Source organism: Molossus molossus, unplaced genomic scaffold (genome assembly GCF_014108415.1).
Source record: "Molossus molossus isolate mMolMol1 unplaced genomic scaffold, mMolMol1.p scaffold_m16_p_5, whole genome shotgun sequence".
In the NCBI taxonomy this organism is placed as follows: Eukaryota; Metazoa; Chordata; class Mammalia; order Chiroptera; family Molossidae; genus Molossus; species Molossus molossus.
In genome coordinates, this window is record NW_023425388.1 from 116341457 (window position 1) to 116359499 (window position 18043).

Consider the following 18043-nt stretch of genomic DNA (forward strand, 5'->3'; position numbering starts at 1 on the left):
GTCTCTCTATGGGATCGTCTTACTTTCTTTTACCTTTTAAGCTAATAATGACACACTCAAGTATCTACTAGGGCCAGGCAGGTAATATAAACAACTGAAGCCAGTACATGAAGCAGCAGCTCCACAGTAATGATGAATGGGGTTGACAATAGCCTTCGTGTTCGAACGTGGGGGGTGTGGAAGCTGTAAGAATCGGAGAACTTGGATCTCATTTAAAAGGAGGAGCTGCCCTGGCCGGTTTGGCTCAGCGGTTAGAGCGTCGGCCTGCGGTCCTGAGAGACCCGGGTTCGGTTCCCGCTAAGGGCATGTACCTCGATTGCAGTTTGTCCCCGGCCCTGGTTGGTCGTGCAGTGGCAGCCACTCGATGTGTCCCTTCACATCGATGTTTCTCTCTCTCTTCCTCTCTCTCCTTCCCGCTCTATCTGAACAAAAAAAATAGAAAAATGTCCTCAGGTGAGGATAAAAAATAAATAAATAAATAAATAAATAAATAAATAAATAAATAAATAAAAGGGGGAGCTGCTACTCAGTGGTAACAGAATGTTGCTGGGTGGAAATGCAAGCCCAGAACTCCTGATGTTAGGAGAATCTGGAATTCTTCCTTTTCAGGTGAACTTTACTGATTTGTACGTGTTAGCAAAAAAAAAAAATTCACATTTGGCTGTGTCAACTAACGCAAACATGCTGACCTTGTTTTCAAAATCTGCCTTAAATATTGGCACACCTCACAGTTGTATACTGACCCCATGGCTATTTCTTCACATACTTGCCTTGCACTTGCTCATTTTGTGATTTTAACTCTCACGGAGGAACGAAGACCCCGTCTCCCAGCCTGGTCTCTCCTGAGACACTGACATGCATGAATCCAATTATTGGCTGGACATTATAATCGCATGTTTAATAAGCAATTCCGTTTCCACATGCTCCAACTTGAGCTCGTGTTTTCCAGACACCTCTACTCTCTCAGCTGGCTGTTCAGGGCAGATTTCTGGGGTTTCATCTGGATCTTTCGTTATTGTTATTCTCTCTCTCAGCTCCCCACACCAAGGCTGGCCAACTATACCCGCTACTGTGCTCGATCTGTCCCGTCGTGCTCCAGTGTCTGCATCAACACCCCAACACGTCTTGCTTGACCTAACACATTAGACCCTGAGTAATTATTTCCAGCTCATTTCTTTGCCTCCAAAGTAGTCGTGGGAAACATCCGTTCTTCCTACTGGGGGCAGAGCGACAATGGCAGATCTGATAACGCTCCCATCTTCTCGGAACATGTCAGGGCTCCCCACGGCCTGCTTTGTCAAGCCCAAGGTGGAGAGTGAGGGTTCAGTGGCCACACCCCCTGTCTGGAGGCTGATGCTCTGGTACCGCCAACTCGCCTGTAGCCCCTCATGTGCCCCATGCCGCCTGTCTTTCCACATTCTTCCCTGTGCCCCCCGATTCTTACTGACTGTTCAAGTTACTTCTCGTTCTGGGAACCCTCCCCTGAATTCCAGTGTGAGCCGAGCCCCTCCGCTGGGCACCCGTAACCAGTGTGTTTACATGTTGCTGTTCTGTCTACACCACACTGTACGTGTGGGTGTCTTCTCCCTCCAGCCAGCAAGCTGCCCTTCGGTCGAAATCACCCAAATTCATCTGTGCTCTCGGCCCCCACCGTAGCCTCTAGCACAGTTCCTGGCACATGGCAATGGCTCAGGAAATATCGCTGAACCAAGCTGAACTGACCCCTCAGCCGAGGACACGGAAGCAGCAGTCAGGGTATCGGTACCAAGACGCGATCCAGGGAGCAGAACGAGGTCGGAGGTTCTGCGCACGACTTCGGAGGAGTTGCACGGACGGTGGTTGTGAGACCAGAAGAAAGCAGAGCTCAGTGGCCGTGCGCTGAAGTCCCAGAAGATGGGTCGTAGCCTCCTCAGACCAGGGAGACGATGCAGCCTTGGGCCGGAGTGGTGGTGCCGTGGCGTCCAGTCCAGGGGAGGACATTGTCCCACTGTTCTCCACCCGCTCGCGCTACAGCCCGCGTGCTGGGTCCTGGTCTGGGAGCCTGACGCTTCCCCAACCAGCCGAGCGGTGAGCACCAGCACGGTGGGGCGTCTGACACCATGCCCCTGAGGGGAGGACGAAGACCGGGGCTGTGTGGTCTCAACAAAGAAAGTATCCATGGAGCCCAGAGGGGCATCAAAGCAACAGAAGGGAAGAGATGGACCTCGAGGCACCAGAGAATAAAACCAGACGAAGAAATGAAAGCAACCTGGAAGCAAATGTCCATCCCGGGTCAGAGATGATGGCCCCGGATCCGGGCCCGCGCGGAAAGCACTGCTCCACGTCCTTGGCCGCAAGTTCCCGTCCCCACGACTGTCTGAGGAGAAGCCAGGCAGCGGCAGAAATGCCTGCTCAGGGGCCCGCCGGACTGGAGGGCAGCAGGTGACATCCGGCACGAAGGGCCTGGAAGTCGGTGGGACGAGAGGACCCTCTTTCTTTCCCAAGGAGAAGCTCTGAGCTCCCTTCTCAGGTGAAGATGTGGAGAGACGGGGCTGCCACCTGGCTCCAGCCGCTCAGACACCTGATGGCGCTGCTCCTCCACCTGCGCGGCTTCGTGGGCACCGTCTGGGGCTCCCAGGCGCGTCCTCGACTGTCCTCGGTTCTGGTCTCTGCCCGCAACGGGTCCTCAATCACTCGCAGTCTCCCTGCCCCTCCCTGTGGTCTGCAGGAGCTGGAGGAACCTCCCGGGAACCAGAGGTGACTCTGGAAGGCCCCAGGAGTGTCGACGACTGTCCTGTGGCGGGAAGTTGGCTTATCCTGCAGCAGTGCCCCCTGCTGGTTGGAACTAGGTAGGCGGAGACTTCTTTTTTGTTTTTTAATTTTTTTATTGATTTAAGAGAGAGAGGAAGGGAGAAGGAAAGATAGTTAGAAACATCGATGAGAGAACATCGATGGGCCGCCTCCTGCACGCCCCCCACTGGGGATCGGGCCCACAGCCTGGGCATGTGCTTTGACCGGGAATTGAACTGGTGACCACTTGGTGCAGGGTCGATGCTCGACCACTGAGCCGCACCGGCTGGGCAGGGGGGGACTTCTTAACAGAGATAACAGCATGCTCTCTAAGTTGAAACTGTCCCATAAGGAGAGGGCAGGTTTGGAGAGCCCACTCTTAGAAATGCAAGAATAAAAGACAAAGGAAAGTAAGAGAGAAGGTGTCCGTGCAGTGGGACTTCGAGGCCACTCCTCGGAAGTGACCTAGGTCCGGACACGAAGTTCTATTACACAGGAAGTTTGCTAGACCCTGGAGATGGGCGACTTCCTCCTGGTGGTGATGCCCGTTGTCCTTGTTCGTCTTCTCTTGGAAAACTCATCCACCGCTGCAGTCCTGTGGCTGGTCTTGTAGGAAGAGGACAACCCCACGGGGTAGGTAGTTGTCCAGGAGGGGAGGGAGTCCGGCCCCTGGGGGCTTCATCATAGACGGCTGAGTCCCTGACTCTCTGCCTAGCCTGGGTTCGAGGCAGCTCCCTCTACCTGGTCATCATGGACACTCCAGCCTCCTTTGTCCCCTGGCCGTCACCAACCCTGTGTCATCCATGTCTCAGCCCTGCTTCCACTCACAGGCCCTAAACTGCCCCCGCGGAGACTGGGCGTCTGCGAACAGGACCACAGCACGTTTTGTCCTGCTACCCTCAGGCCTCATACGTCTTCACGCAGGTGGTTTCCATCCGATCACCCAGTGGGGCCCTGACCTCTCCCAGGGGACCTCACCTGCACTTTAATAAGGTGACTGTCCTTCCGCTGCTCCCTCGGAGCTCACCTGCCCTTCTGGAGTACCCTTCTCCCCAGGAGGCATTTCTCCCAGACCTCAGGGAGCACTCTTCCCCTGAGCGCTCAGGATAGATGCTCCTGCCTGCCTGCTCCTCCGCTCCTCCTCGACGCGGGTTCTGTCTTCAGACCCGGTTCGGCGTCTAACCGCCTCCAGGGCCCACGTGCCGAGTGCCATCTACCGCCAAGTCCCCTGACGCCGCCCGCGCCACACAGAACCCGTCCTGTCTCACGACCCTCCTGCAACATCACCGTCACCAGCCCAGCCGCCGGCTTCCCTCAGAGCCGCGGGTCCCCAGGCCCAGCCCCGAGCGAGCCCCCAACAGCAGCTGCGTCCTCCAGCTTCCAATCCACAGGCACGAAAAGGCGCATTCCGGTCAGGGTACGGGGTCGGGCGAAAGTAGGTTTCCAGCGGTGAGCATGCAAAACAGTTTATTCTTGTGCTAGTATTTCTTAATGATTGCGTCTCCCCCACAGGAATAGCTATAAACCCAGCCGGCCTGCCCTGAGGTGTCTGTTACAAGCGACTTGTTAAATGAGCAAGTGAATGAATGACGAAATCTGACCTGAAGGCGTTTTTAGAACAAACATTAACCGCTAGACACCTCCTGAGGAGGTTCGATGTTTCATTTCATGTTTTTGGGAGACTGCAGAGGAGATTCCCAGTCTGCTCCATTTAAATATAAATAATCCCATGGGAATGTTTGTCTTTATGAACAGAGGCAGAGTGAATGCGTTTTGCTGAGACCAGCACTCTGTTCTTGGCCAGCTGCAGGAGGTCAGGAAGGCTCTGGTCCGTCACACGGCATTGCGGGGATTGGGTCTGACCCTTCCGTAAGCCCAGCGACTGCGGGTCAGCACTTGTTGCTGGGGGTTTTTTTGGCTCTTGTTAACTGTTCATTTGGAAAACTGCCGACGTGGTTCATCCCTTCCCGGCTCCCAAATCTCTGTGTTTAACCAGAGCCTTTGCTCCCTGGGCTGAGTTGCTCCAAAGTGCCCGCTAACTGAGCGGGCAGGACGAGTCCTCCGACGGACACGACGTTTCCCGCCCAGGGGCCAGGGACTGCCCAGGGGCCAGGGAAGCATGGCTGGCGGCTGCAGCACTTCACGTGTCTGGCGCTCGGATTCCGGCCACAGAAAGCGAGGCATCGGCAGAAGAGGTGGTTTGGGAAAACAGAAGCTTCATGCTGCCCCGTCACTCTGTCCGGGGTGTCAGTCTGCGGCTGCGTTGCCAACGTAGGCCAGCAAAACTGGCTTCCAACGTTTTTATTTTGATTTTTATTTCTTTATCGATTTTAGAGAGAGGAAGGGAGAGGGAGACAGAGATAGAAACACCAGTGAGAGAGAACATCAACTGGCCGCCTCCTGCATGCCCCCCACTGGGGATCAGCCCACAACCTGGGCATGTGCCCTGACCGGGAATCAAACCCATGACCTCTTGGTGCAGGGTCGATGCTTGACCACCGAGCCACACCAGTTGGGCGAAGTTTCATTTTTCTTTAAAAGCTCTTCTATTCGAAAGTTACATAATGCCGAGGGTCAACGTGACGCAGGACGCTTGCTTACGGAAAGGCGATGATCCTGCCTTGGAGCGAGATGTCAAGGGTTAATCGGAATAATTTGTGAGAGCATTTAGCCCTGTGCTTGGCACAAAGGTTAGTAAAGTTTGGAGGAAGGAAAGAAGAAGAGAAAGAAGGAAGGAAGAGCCCTGGCCAGTTTTGCTCAGCGGTTAGAGCGTCAGCCTGCGGTCCGGAGAGACCCGGGTTCGGTTCCCACTAAGGGCACGTACCTCGGTTGCAGTTTGTCCCCGGCCCTGGTTGGGTCGTGAGGGTGGCAGCCACTCGATGTGTCCCTTTCACATCAATGTTTCTCTCTCTCTCTCTCTCTTTCTCGCTCTCCCTCCCACTCTATCTGAACAAAAAATGGAAAAATGTCCTCGGGTGAGGATAAAAAAAAAAAAGAAGGAAGGAAGAAAGGAAGAAAATAACTTAAAAATGGGTTTGCCAGATCTCCTTGGTTTCCCCCTAGATTCTCCACCCTCCCTCGGCCTGGTCACATGGTCAGAACCGCCCCCTTGCCTGGCCTCGGCTTGGCCAATAGGCCCCAGCGGGAGTCTGGGAGGTGGAATGAGGGGGAGGCTGGGCATTTACTCCCCGGCCCCCTTGGCTGCTGTGCTTCTTCACCAAGCTCCCCCCGGGCGCCTCTCACACCCTCTCCTCTGGGTTAGGAGGTCGGTGTTCTCTCCTCTTCTCTTGGGGACAAGGGGCCGTGACGTTGTGATTTGTAACAAGAACCATGTATTTGGTCTTCCTCTGCTCCTGGCCCAGAACTCCCCAACCCCTTGGAATCGCTTAATTGTGGAGAAAGATAAAGATATCTTTGGTTATGTCAATGAAGTGCCTTTTGGAAAAGCCCTAGGTAGTCTGGGAATGGAGGCTGATTGCCGGGAAACCAAGCCAGTCATTGGAGGGTTGGAAACTTCAGTTCCATCTCCTTGCCCTCCGGGAGGGGACAGGGCTGGGGTTGAGTTAATCAGCAATGGCCAGGGATCTAATCCAGCACGTCTATGTAGTGAAGCCCTCATGAAGACCCGACGGACTTTGCCAGACTTTGCTTTGCAACTGTGTTCCTCTGTTTAAAACCACAGCTCCTGCCGGGCAGCCCCTCCTCGGGCTCAGCTTCTACCACGTCCAGCCTTGAAAGCCTAGAGGATGGGGTGCAGAGAGCTTCTGGGTCGGAGGACCAGAGTACTTCCAGGTGCCAGACCCCGGACTCCGCAGAGAGGGAAGCCCCTTTGTTCAGAACCACCTCCTATGTGTCTCTCATCTCGCTGTTGATCTGTACCCCTTAACCACCTTTGCAACAACCGGTAAGCTCATGAATCCACCGTGTCCCCGAGTTCTGTGAGACACTCTAGCAAATTAATCAAAGCAAGGAACCGGTGCTGGGAACTTCTGACTTCGATCCAGTCGGTCGGAAATGCAGGTCGGAACCTGGGCTTGGGATTGGTGTCTGACGTCAGGGGCATTGTTGTGGGACTGGAGCCGGAGAGATCTGATGCTGTCTCTGAATAGAGAGTGTCGGAACGGGGTTCGATTGTAGGTCGCCCAGCAGGTTCTGAGAATTGTTTAGTGGTGCGGGAAAACCCCGCACATTGAAATTCGTACCCAAATCCTAAAGCAGTAATAGCTCCACTGACGTCCTGTTCCTGCGCTCTCCTTGTAGGTTCCCAGTGTCCTGCCCACACATTGTAGACGTCGAACTCTTGATAACGATTCTAACAGGAATTCATATTTGTTCCTGTTGAACCCTCCTGATGCCTCCCTCCTCGCACATGCGCATACACACTCACACACACACACACATTCTGTATTTTCAGAGGCAGCTCTTGAAGACCTTCAGTTGGGTTGGCCATGGGGAGGCACCATCAGGAGACCCGACGGGTCCTTTATCCCTTGCCAGACTTTGCTTTGCAACTGTGTTCCTCTGTTTAAAACCACAGCTCCTGCCGGGCAGCCCCTCCTCGGGCTCAGCTTCTACCACGTCCATCACCTTGTCCTTCCAACGCTACGGATGGTAAGTCCTCAGGGCGGTTCAGCCTTGAGTGCTTGGCCATTTCCCGGTTCCCTGAACTCTGGCCCATCTTTGTGAGATGATCCTTTAATAAAACTCTCACTTACTCCTCAGGCAACTGAATGAATCTGTTTCCTACCAGGACCCTGACAGATAGTGTGGATTTTAAGACTTACGGCATCGCCCACAGGGTGTGGCTCAGTGGTTGAGCGTCGACCCTGCACCAAGAGGTCGCCAGTTTGATTCCCGGTCAGGCACATGCCCAGGTTGTGGGCCCGATCCCCAGTGGGGGGCGTGCAGGAGGCGGCCCATCGATGTTCTCTCTCATCGATGTTTCTCTCTCTCTCTCTCCCTCTCTCTTCCTCTCTCTCTAAAATCAATCAAGAACAAAATTTTTAAAAAATAAATTAAAAAAAGACTTGTGGCATTATCGGCAGATTGGAGTTTTATTCGTTACCCACGATTCACTTTTAAAGAAGTCTCAGAAAAGCTATGAGTGTTCAGTTCAGACAAGCAGCACAGACAAGGCTTTCTGTCCGTCCACCCTACTCTCTCACGACAGCGGAGTTCACAGAGCAGAAGAAACGGGGTGCCAGGCTGTGCCGTCAGGAGGAAACACAGACGGCAGAGCTCACACCCGGAGAGTCGGGAGCCGCGTGATGAGTTCGCCACACGCAGCAAACGGAGTGGCCAACCCAGCTGCAGAGTGTTGATAGTCAAGGACGTCTCGGCGCATTCAGCCCCGCAGGACCATAACCAATACCATCCCACTCTTGAAATTCGGGTACGTCGGTGACCTCCGCGGCAGGCAGCGCGTGTTTCTCAGTTCAGAAGGGGGACGCGGGGAGCTGAGGAATAATAGCAGGGACGGAAACATTCAGCATGGCCCCCGGCCCATGACGCCTCAGTCCTTCCGAGTGAGAAACCTGTTCTGTATTGAACACACTCAGAGGACGTCGGCCTGTCGCTCCGGAGCACCATCACTTCAGCTAATGCCGGTGACGTGAGCGGAGAGCCCACTCTGGGTGAGACCCTGCACCCTGGATGGAAGAGTAAATGAGCGCGGCAGACGAATACACGATGACTCCCAGCCAGACGGACCGCGAGGGTCACACAGCGGACCTCTGAGAGTAATACCGGGAGGGACCTGGGCGCATGGTGGCCGTCCCGCTGCATCCAGTTACCTACCGTACCTCCTCAGGCCGCAGTGTGAACCCCGTTCCACGTCATGGCTGAGAAGAGGTGGAGAGCAGCTATTCACGCGTCTGGGTGATGGCCCCTCAAAGGGTAATTTAAGGATGATGTCACCTCTCTGTTCTGAATGCTCCCTGCCTTCTTTCTCCTCGGCCAGGACTTCGACTCCACCAGCATGTTCCCTTGGCACATCCGAGAGGCATCCGCAGCTCTGATTGGGAGGGGCCCCCGTTTCTGGGTGACAGAGGGATAAGACCAGAGCTCAGGACAGCTCCCCGCAGCAGGACTGCTTGCAGGCGCTCATTTGTGGCCAAAGGCAAAGAGCCCAGGTGCTGCCTGGTTACCCCTAGGTCTAGGCATGTTCCTAACATCATTCATGAGCCACACGAAACTACCAACTTAACTATTAGCCTGCTCGCCCTGGCTGCTTGGCTCGGCTGTTAGAGAGTCGGCTCGAAGACCCAAGGGTCTCAGGTTCAATTCCCAGTCAAGGGCACGTACCTGGGTTGCAGGTGCAATCAGCCCTGGTCAGGGTTGTGCGGAAGGCAACCAGTCAATGTGTCTCTCTCACACCGATGTTTCTCTCTGTCTCTCTCTCTTTCTGTCTCTCTCTCTCTCCCCCTCCCTTGCTTTCCCTCTGTCTGAAAATCGATGGGAAAATATCCTCGGATGAGGATTAACAACAAATGAGCCTGCGCTGTCTGGTCAGGCCACCTTGGTGAGGCAGGTGATGTCAGCGGCACTGATTTCAGGGGCCTCGCACGGCCCACAAGCAGACGTTGCCGCCCCGGTGCCCATTCACCGCACAGAGACCAGGAATTTCCAGCTTATAGAACAAAGTCCAAACAACGTAAGCTGGTATTGCTGCTGGAGAGAAGCGAGCCTCATCCCCCGAGTGGCTGCTGTGGGTGGAGACCTTGCCGTACCCCGAGAAAAGGAGTTTTCTGAGACCCGAGGGAATTACACTGTTGGGCTTCTAGAACCCCGTTTCCCTCTGTCCAGCCACAGAAGAGGTCAGGTGGGGTTTCAGTCGAGCTAAAATCGGAGCCAGCATCCTGGTCCTGCTCCCTGTTGGGGCTCCCAGTCTGGCGTCAGCATCAGGCTAGGTACAGCCTGTTGGTCCATTGCGCGTGGGTCCCTGTGGCAGGGGCCACACAGGAGAAGGCCAGGAATACGAGCACGGGCCACAGGCCACGGGCCACGGGCCACAAGCCACGAGCCACGGGCCACGAGGAAACAAGAGAGGAAGCCCCTCTGATTAGGACAGTGGTTCTCACCCTTCCTGATGCCGCAACCCTGTAGTACAGCTCCCCTGTTGTGGGGACCCCGACCATAAAATTATTGTCATTGCTACTTCATAACTGTCATTTTGCTACTGTTACGTCTTAAGTGACCCCTGTGAAAGGGTTGTTTGACCCCCAAAGGGGTCACGACCCACAGGTTGAGAACCGCTGGTTTAGGGGCTTATGTATCCCCAATCTTCAGGCCATTGTAGTGGCCACACCCACTCTGGCCAACGGTCCCTGTCCCCAGGCGTGACTGACAGGCAGGCACCTTCTCTACGCCATCCCATCGGTACCGGGCGTCGGCTGCTTCTCCGTGTTGGCACCCTCTGCGGGTGTTTGCAGGGAGCACGCCCTTGATGTCTGGCCTCCCTGCGCTCCTGGCCTGCTGTTAACAACGAGGCAACGCCACAAGGGTGTCCGTGCTGCGGGTGACACATCAGGCAGCGGTCTGGAGTTAGGTGTCTCCTGGTTTTGTCCACTCTGGACACGGAACTCTTGACTGACTGCTCAGTCCAGACGTCCACCGACAAAGCCATACCCAGTGGGTGCGTTAACCAGGGACCTTCTGACGGTGGGAGGGGGTGACTGAAGTCAGTCTGGGAGGAGAGCTCTAAGGTGTAGTCTACATGGGTGTAGTCAGCTAACATAAAGGTGAGATAATGGCTTGTTCTATTATGTCTAGTTGACCCTCCCTGAGAGACTGGTAATAACGTCTTATTATCCTCACCTGAGTATATTTTTCTATTTATCTTCAGATAGAGTGGGAGGGAGAGAGAGAGAGAGAGAAATATCAATGTGAGAGCGACACATTGGTTGCCTCTTGCACGACCCAACAAGGGCTGGGGATGAACTGCAACCGAGGGACGTGCCCTTGACTGGAATCGAACCTGCGACCCATTGGTCCACCAGCCGATGCAATACTACTGAGCCAAACCGGCCAGGGCGGTGGTTAACTTTTAATAGTACTCGTCTGCTTGCTCCTCACTGCTCGGTGCCTAGGGTACCTGTGTGGGGGTGCTCGCTTTTTCCCCCGGTTCTTATTATTTTTGCAGACAGTTTTTAGCTTTTGAACATTAGCCTCAGGAATGGTTGGTTCTAGGCAAACGTGTCTCTGGACCCCTGGGGAATGGAGTGTCCCTGCCGGATTGCATTGCTTGAAGCTGTGGTGGGGGAGGGAGAAGGTGGATTAAACTACTTTTGGGGTGGGCCAAACTCTTGATTAAACTCTTGGAAGTGAGCTCTGAAAAGAACTGTCCCATTGCACAGACGCTTGGTGGCCATGACACTTTCCATGTAACACCTGCATCATCTTCTTTTGGTGGTAATGGGGCAGACAGTGTTGCTTAATCAACAGTCAAAGCCCTCACCAAGGGGCACGCCCACCGTGCATCCTGTTCTCTGGCCGTAGCACCTTCTTAACTTTTCCCTAACAGCTTTTCTTTTCAGCCTTTGTGTTCCTTCTGTTAGAAAAAAAATTAAACTTCTCCAATTTGGCTTCCTGGTAAACACGGACCCATCAAGATCTGTGGGTCCTTCCCCACCTCCCAGGCGAAGTGAGTTTATTCTTTCTTTGTTCTCCCCTCATAATGTACATACTTCCTCTTCCATAGCACTTGACAAGTTGAATTATAATCGTTATTTATTTGTCTGTCTCCTTCCCCGCCCCCGTGAGGCCTGGAGGCTAGCAGTGGTGTCTTACTCAGCTAGGTATCCGTGATGCCCAGCACACGGCCTGGCACGTGCCCAGTGAGTGACTGGAGGGCAGGCAAGAGCTGCCCACAACCCCAGTGAAACTCTTCCCTGGCCAGCAGGGCCGAGGTGCTGGTGAAATAGAAACCTTGAATACAGCCTGAGATTTTGTATCAAGGTTCTTGTTTTGTTTTTTGTTTTTTTTTTAAGAGGAGCATTTATTTATTTTTTATTTTATTGCATGTTTTTTATCCTCACCTAAGGACATTTTTCCATTTTTTGTTCAGATAGAGTGAAAAGGAAAGAGAGAGAGAGAGAGAGAGAGAGAGAGAGAGAGAGAGAAACATCGACGTGAAAGGTACACCTCATGACCCAACCAGGGCCGGGGCAAACTGCAACCGAGGTACGTGCCCTTAGCGGGAACCGAACCCGGGTCTCTCTGGACCACAGGCCAATGCTCCAACCGCTGAGCCAAACTGGCCAGAGCCATTTATTTATTTTTTATTGATTTTAGAGAGGAAGGGAGAGGGAGGGAGATAGAAACATTGATGAGAGAGAACATCAATTGGCCGCCTCCTGCACACCCCCCACTGGGGATCAGGCCCACAACCTGGGCATGTGCCCTGACCGGAAATTGAACCGGCGACCTCTTGGTGCAGGGTTGACGCTCAACCACTGAGCCACACCAGCCGGGCTGTATCAAGGTTCTTAAAGATCCCCCAAGATTTGGTTGCTGATTCCGTGCCTGGGTAACACCATGCGTGCTTGGGTGATACCGTGTGATCATGATGAAAGTTCTTTGATAAAAGACATGTGGTTCCCTCTACTGGCACCCCCTTCCCCGTGCCCACCCCAAGCAGTCAGCTCCATTCATCTGAACGTGCTCAGCCATCGCATTGTACCATAATGGTCTTTACATGGACCGGCTCCTCCCACCGGGCTGCGACTCCATGGCGACAGGAGACACGTGGGTGATGTTCGTCACGGTGTCCTCTGATTTCGCCACGCCTCATGTGCAATCCGTGTTCGATCTGTTCTGAACGGGTGAGTGAATGAATGAAGGGAGCTACCACTGTGGGCGCAGCCAGGAACCTTTAGGAAAAGGGCAACTAAATGTTACCCGGTGGAGTTTCAACCGCGCAGCGCCTGCTCCTTTGAGCCTGGGGGGTGACAAGGGTGCGCAGGTCACCTTTGGAAAGAGTTAGGACCCTGTCAGAGAGGACATTAGTCAGTGCAGATCATTGTAGCAAACCCTGAAAACATGTCCCTGCTGACGTTTATGTGCTTAAATGACAGCTATTCTTACAGCGATTTTAGAACCTCATTTGTGTTGCATCACAGGCCTTAGGAGGAGGAATGTTGTGACTGGTTTACGCACCAGAATGTTCTCTCAAAGCCGCATTTGAGAGGGACAGACCTGCGTAGACAGGGCGATACTCAGCTCCCCAGTGCTAGGGCTGGAGGGGATGTGTTTCCATCACTAACGCCACAGGACGCTCCGCTCTGCATTTGGCCGCAGCTGTTTCGGACGGAAGGCTGGGAACAGGTGATCAGGGAAATAATGCAGATGGCTGCTGCGTACAGGGAAACTGCCCCTTCCAGTCTGTGCTAAACGGGCAGAAATTAAGATTTATGATAAACGGAATTATAAATATTGATAACATTGCAGCCCGATATGGGGAAAAGGGCTCGCACATGCCCTACATGGAGAGACCACAGACTGGTACAGGCCTTTATGAAAAGACCACGTTGGAAAATATATAGATTCAGTGAAATTTTCATGTGCATATTTTTTTCACCTACTGATTTCACCCATAAGAATCTGTCCTACTAGGACTTCTGGTCACGATGGCGGGTAGGTCGACATGGTGTCGCCTCCTCCCACAACCACATCAAAGTTACAGCTGAACTACAGAACAACCATCACTCAGAACCGCCTGACCCCGAGCTGGGTGGAGTCCTGCAACCACGGGATTAAAGCAGCAGCCACACGAGACTGACAGGAGGGCGGAGGGGACGGGCTGGTCCCACACCCACGTGTGGCGGATAAAAATCAGGGGACACCTCGTCTGGGAAGGTCCTCCCTGAGGACTGAGGGGTCCCCGTCCCACACCAGGCACCCTGCTCAGGGTCCCAGTGCCAGGAAGAGAATCCCCATCACTTCTGGCTGGAAAAACCAGCGGGAACTGAGGCTCAGGGAGGCTGACGTGGCTGGAGCCCCAGGCAGCTCCTTAAAGAGCCCGCGCACAGACTTGTCGGACTCTCTCCCTCTAAGCTCGGAGGGGAGGCAGCTCGAGTGGCACCAGAGACATACAGGGAGGAACTGATCTGTTTGGCACTGGAGCGAGGGCTGGAGAGGGGGCTTTCTCCGGAACAAACGTGCTGTCAGAGACCTTTGTTCCTTTGGTGAGCCCTTCCCTGGGGGGCAAACAGTCACCACATCTGGGACTCCAGCAACCTGGCTCACACTGTTGGCCCCGCCCTGGTGACTCCCTGAGGCCCCGCCCCACCCAACTTTCAGGCCCACCTAAGCTGTGGCCAGTTTCATAACCATAGGATTGGCCTGCCTTGGATCCTGCTTCAGGTTTTCCTAAATTCTTTCAAACAAGCAGCATCTGGTCTCAGCTAGCCCCATACAGCTTGTTAAGTAACACACAGAAACAAACACAGGGAGGCAGCCAAAATGAGGAGACAAAGAAACAGGTCCCAAATGAAAGAACAGAACAAAACTCCAGGAAAAGAACTAAGCGAAATGGAGATAAGCAACCTAACAGATGCTGAGTTCAAAACACTGCTTATAAGGATGTTCAATGAACTTAGTGAGAACCTCAGTGAACTTAGTGAGGGCCTCAAGAGCATAAAAAAGGACCAGTCAGAAATTAAGGAGGCGCTAACTGAAATAAAGAATAATTTACACAGATTCAATAGTAGAGTAGGTAAAGCCAAGAAGAAAACCATCAATTTGTAATATAAGAAAGCAAAAAACGACCAATCAGAACAGCAAAAACAGAATTCAAAAAAATGAGGATAGTGTAAGGAGCCTCTGGGACAACTTCAGGCGTGCCAACATTCACATCTTGGGGGTGCCAGAAGGAGAAGAGAGAGAACAAGAAATTGAAAACCTGTTTGAAAAAATAATGCCAGAAAACTTTCCTAACTTGGTGAAGAAAACAGACATACAAGTCCAGGAAGCACAGAGAGTCCCAAACAAGATGAACCCCAAGAGGCCCACACCAAGACACATCATCATCAAAATGCAAAAGGTTCAAGACAAAGAGAGAATCTTAAAAGCAGCAAGAGAAAGGCAGCTAGTTACCTACAAGGGAGTTCCCATAAGGCTGTCAACTGATTTCTCAAAAGAAACTTTGCAGGCCAGAAGGGAGTGGCAAGAAATATTCAGAGTGATGAAAAGCAAGAACCTACAACCAAGATTACTCTATCCTGCAAAGCTGTCATTTAGAATCGATGGCCATATAAAGACTTTCCCAGACAAGAAAAAGTTAAAGGAATTCATCACCACCAAACCATTATTATATAAAATGATGAAGGGTCTTTTTGAAGAAAAAGATAAAATGTATGAACAAACAAAATGGCAATGAATACATATCTATCAACAATGGAATCTACAAACAAAATGAACAAGCAGAACAGAAACATTCTCATAGATACAGAGAACATTTTGTTGGTTGCCAGATGGGAGGGGGTTGGGGGAATGGGTGAAAAAGGTGAAGGGATTAAGAAGCACAGATTGGTTGCTAGACTGACAAACCTCAAAGGGAAAGGGGTTGGGGGTTGGGGGGACGGGAAGAAATAAACCAAAGAACTTATATGCATAACCAGTGGACACAGACAACAGTGTGGGAAAAGGCAGGAGGGGGATGGGAGGGGAGAGTTAGGGGGTCAATGGGGGAAAAATGAGGAACATCTGTAATACATTCAACAATAAAGATAAAAAAAAAAAAGAATCTGTCCTACTGATACACCCACATAGGATGACTCCATTTATGTCTAAAAGTATTTACTGCAACTTCTTTAAAGGTGGTCATGTGACTCTGACTTAAATGAGGGGAACTGAAACTCTGTGCACAGACCGGCCAAAGATAAGAACCTTGGCCAGCTGGACATTTGCCTGGGGGAAGGGAGGACACGGAGTTTTAGGAAGCATCTGTAGAAGGTGCAGCCACCGTCTGGCCAGCCTTCGTACTACCTCAGATCCAGAAGAAATATTGACATGCCCACATCGCTGGCCACAAGGCCAATATCAACAGAAACCTCCCAGATGTGCACCAAGGGGAATTCCTCTTGCAACACACAGCTGCACTTCTTCAAATCCTCTCCCCGTGTCTTTGTCAGATCTCACCTTAAAGCAGCCCAAATACCCCCACCCTTCTCTCCTTCCCACCCCAAACTCTCCCAAATTCTTCTAGCTTCCGTCGAAATCGTCCTTAAAAAGTCCACGTGTGTGCGAAGCTTATTTTTCCCTTTAAAAATATTCCTTATAGCCCTGGCCAGTTTGGCTCAGCGGTTAGAGCGTCGGCCTGCGGTCCAGAGAGACCCGGGTTCGGTTCCCGCTAAGGGCACGTACCTTGGTTGCAGTTTGTCCCCGGCCCTGGTCGGTTGTGCGGGTGGCAGCCACTCGATGTGTCCCTTTCACATCGATGTTTCTCTCTCTCTCTGTTCCTCTCTCTCCCTCCCACTCTACCTGAACAAAAAATGGAAAAATGTCCTCGGGTGAGGATAAAAAAAATAAAAATAAAGAGTTCACCTGATTACGTCAGACTCATCAAGGACACTCCTTGACGAGCTCAAAGTTAACCCTAATGACATCTAAAAATGCCTTCACCTTTGCCGTAGAACATGTTCACCGGCTGATATTCCATCGTCTTCACAGGTTCCCGCCCTCGAGGGGAGTGAACTCCACAAGCGTGGGGGTCACTAGGGAGTCATCGATTATTGTTCACACACCTCTCCCAACATCACCGTCTCCGTCTCCTATCATCCCTGCCAATGTGGTGGCTTAAACTAGACATTTCTTCCTCTCCCGGTCACGGAGGCCAGAGGCCAGGCTGGATCCAAGGCGTGGCAGGGGGGCGTCCTTCAGGCTCCGAAGAGAACCTGGTCCTCGCTTGTCCAGCCTCTGGGGCTCCGGCGGCCTTGGCCTGTGGCCGCAGCCCTCCGATTTCTGCTTCCTTCACCACACGGCCTCCTCCCCTCCTGCCTCTACGCTCACCTTCCCCCTCTTACCAGGACCACGTGGGAATGCAGGGTAGCCTCTTCACCTTCATAGCCTTCATTTGATCACACCTGCAAATCCTTTTTGCCGTATATACGGTAATAGTCACGTCAGAGGACTAGAAGCCGGCATTTGAGGGGAGAGGGGCATTAAGCCTGTTTATCTCTCTTCCGACCTCACTCGCTAATCCATGTTTGTTTGTTTTTTTGTTTTTTATCCTCGCCCGAGGATATTTTTCCATTTTTTGTACAGATAGAGTGGGAGGGAGAGAGAGGAAGGGAGAGAGAGAGAGAGAGAAACATCAACGTGAAGGGACACATCGAGTGGCTGCCACCCGCACGACCAACCAGGGCCGGGGACAAACTGCAACTGAAGTACGTGCCCTTAGCGGGAACCGAACCCGGGTCTCTCTGGACCACAGGCCGACGTTCTAACCGCCAGGGCGATAATCCATGTTTTAATGTCTTAGGTTACCTTGAGATAGTTTTCCAGGCTTAGCTCATTTTACACACACAGGTACACGTGATCACATATGTGCATGCACCTGTACGTGTACCGGAAATGTTGATCATTGTTCAATGAACATACTTTTGTGTTATGTGCACTTTTGTGCATTCTCTCTTTTCTCACTCAACAAAGCCTCGTGGAAATTCCTCATATTACTGAGTGAGCACTAATTTATTTTTTCAAATTTGCAGCATAACCCTGCATGAAATGAATATTTTATCGTTTATTCAATGATTGCTTTCCTGATAGTTATTCCTTTTGTTCGAAGTTATATATTAACTGTTCTCGTCTTTGTCACACACATAATTTGTAATAAACATCATCTTACAAAGATACCCTTGTACCAATTATTGCCGGTGATGGGTTCCCAGGATTGGAACTACTGGAGCAAAGAATAATTGTATTTATGATTTTAATATATGTTACCAGATTGTTTTTCCAAATACTCTGACAATTCACATTTTTACCACCAGTGTTCGAGCATTATTTTACTTTATCCCTAATTAAGTACTAGGGATAAATTAAGTATTAAGTATGATTAATTTCTATAATGGTTGCTAGTCCAGTAGTTACTTTAATTTGGATTTCCATACTTAGTAGTATATAAACATTTTTTTGTACGTTTCATATTTTCATAACTCCTATTTGCTCTTCCGTGAAGGGATTTTCTACCCTTTCCCAGTGGGTCCTTTGACCGTTCCTGGCGACTGGAAAGCGCTCTGGACACTACTGTGTTAGCCAACAGAGTACGAGCCGC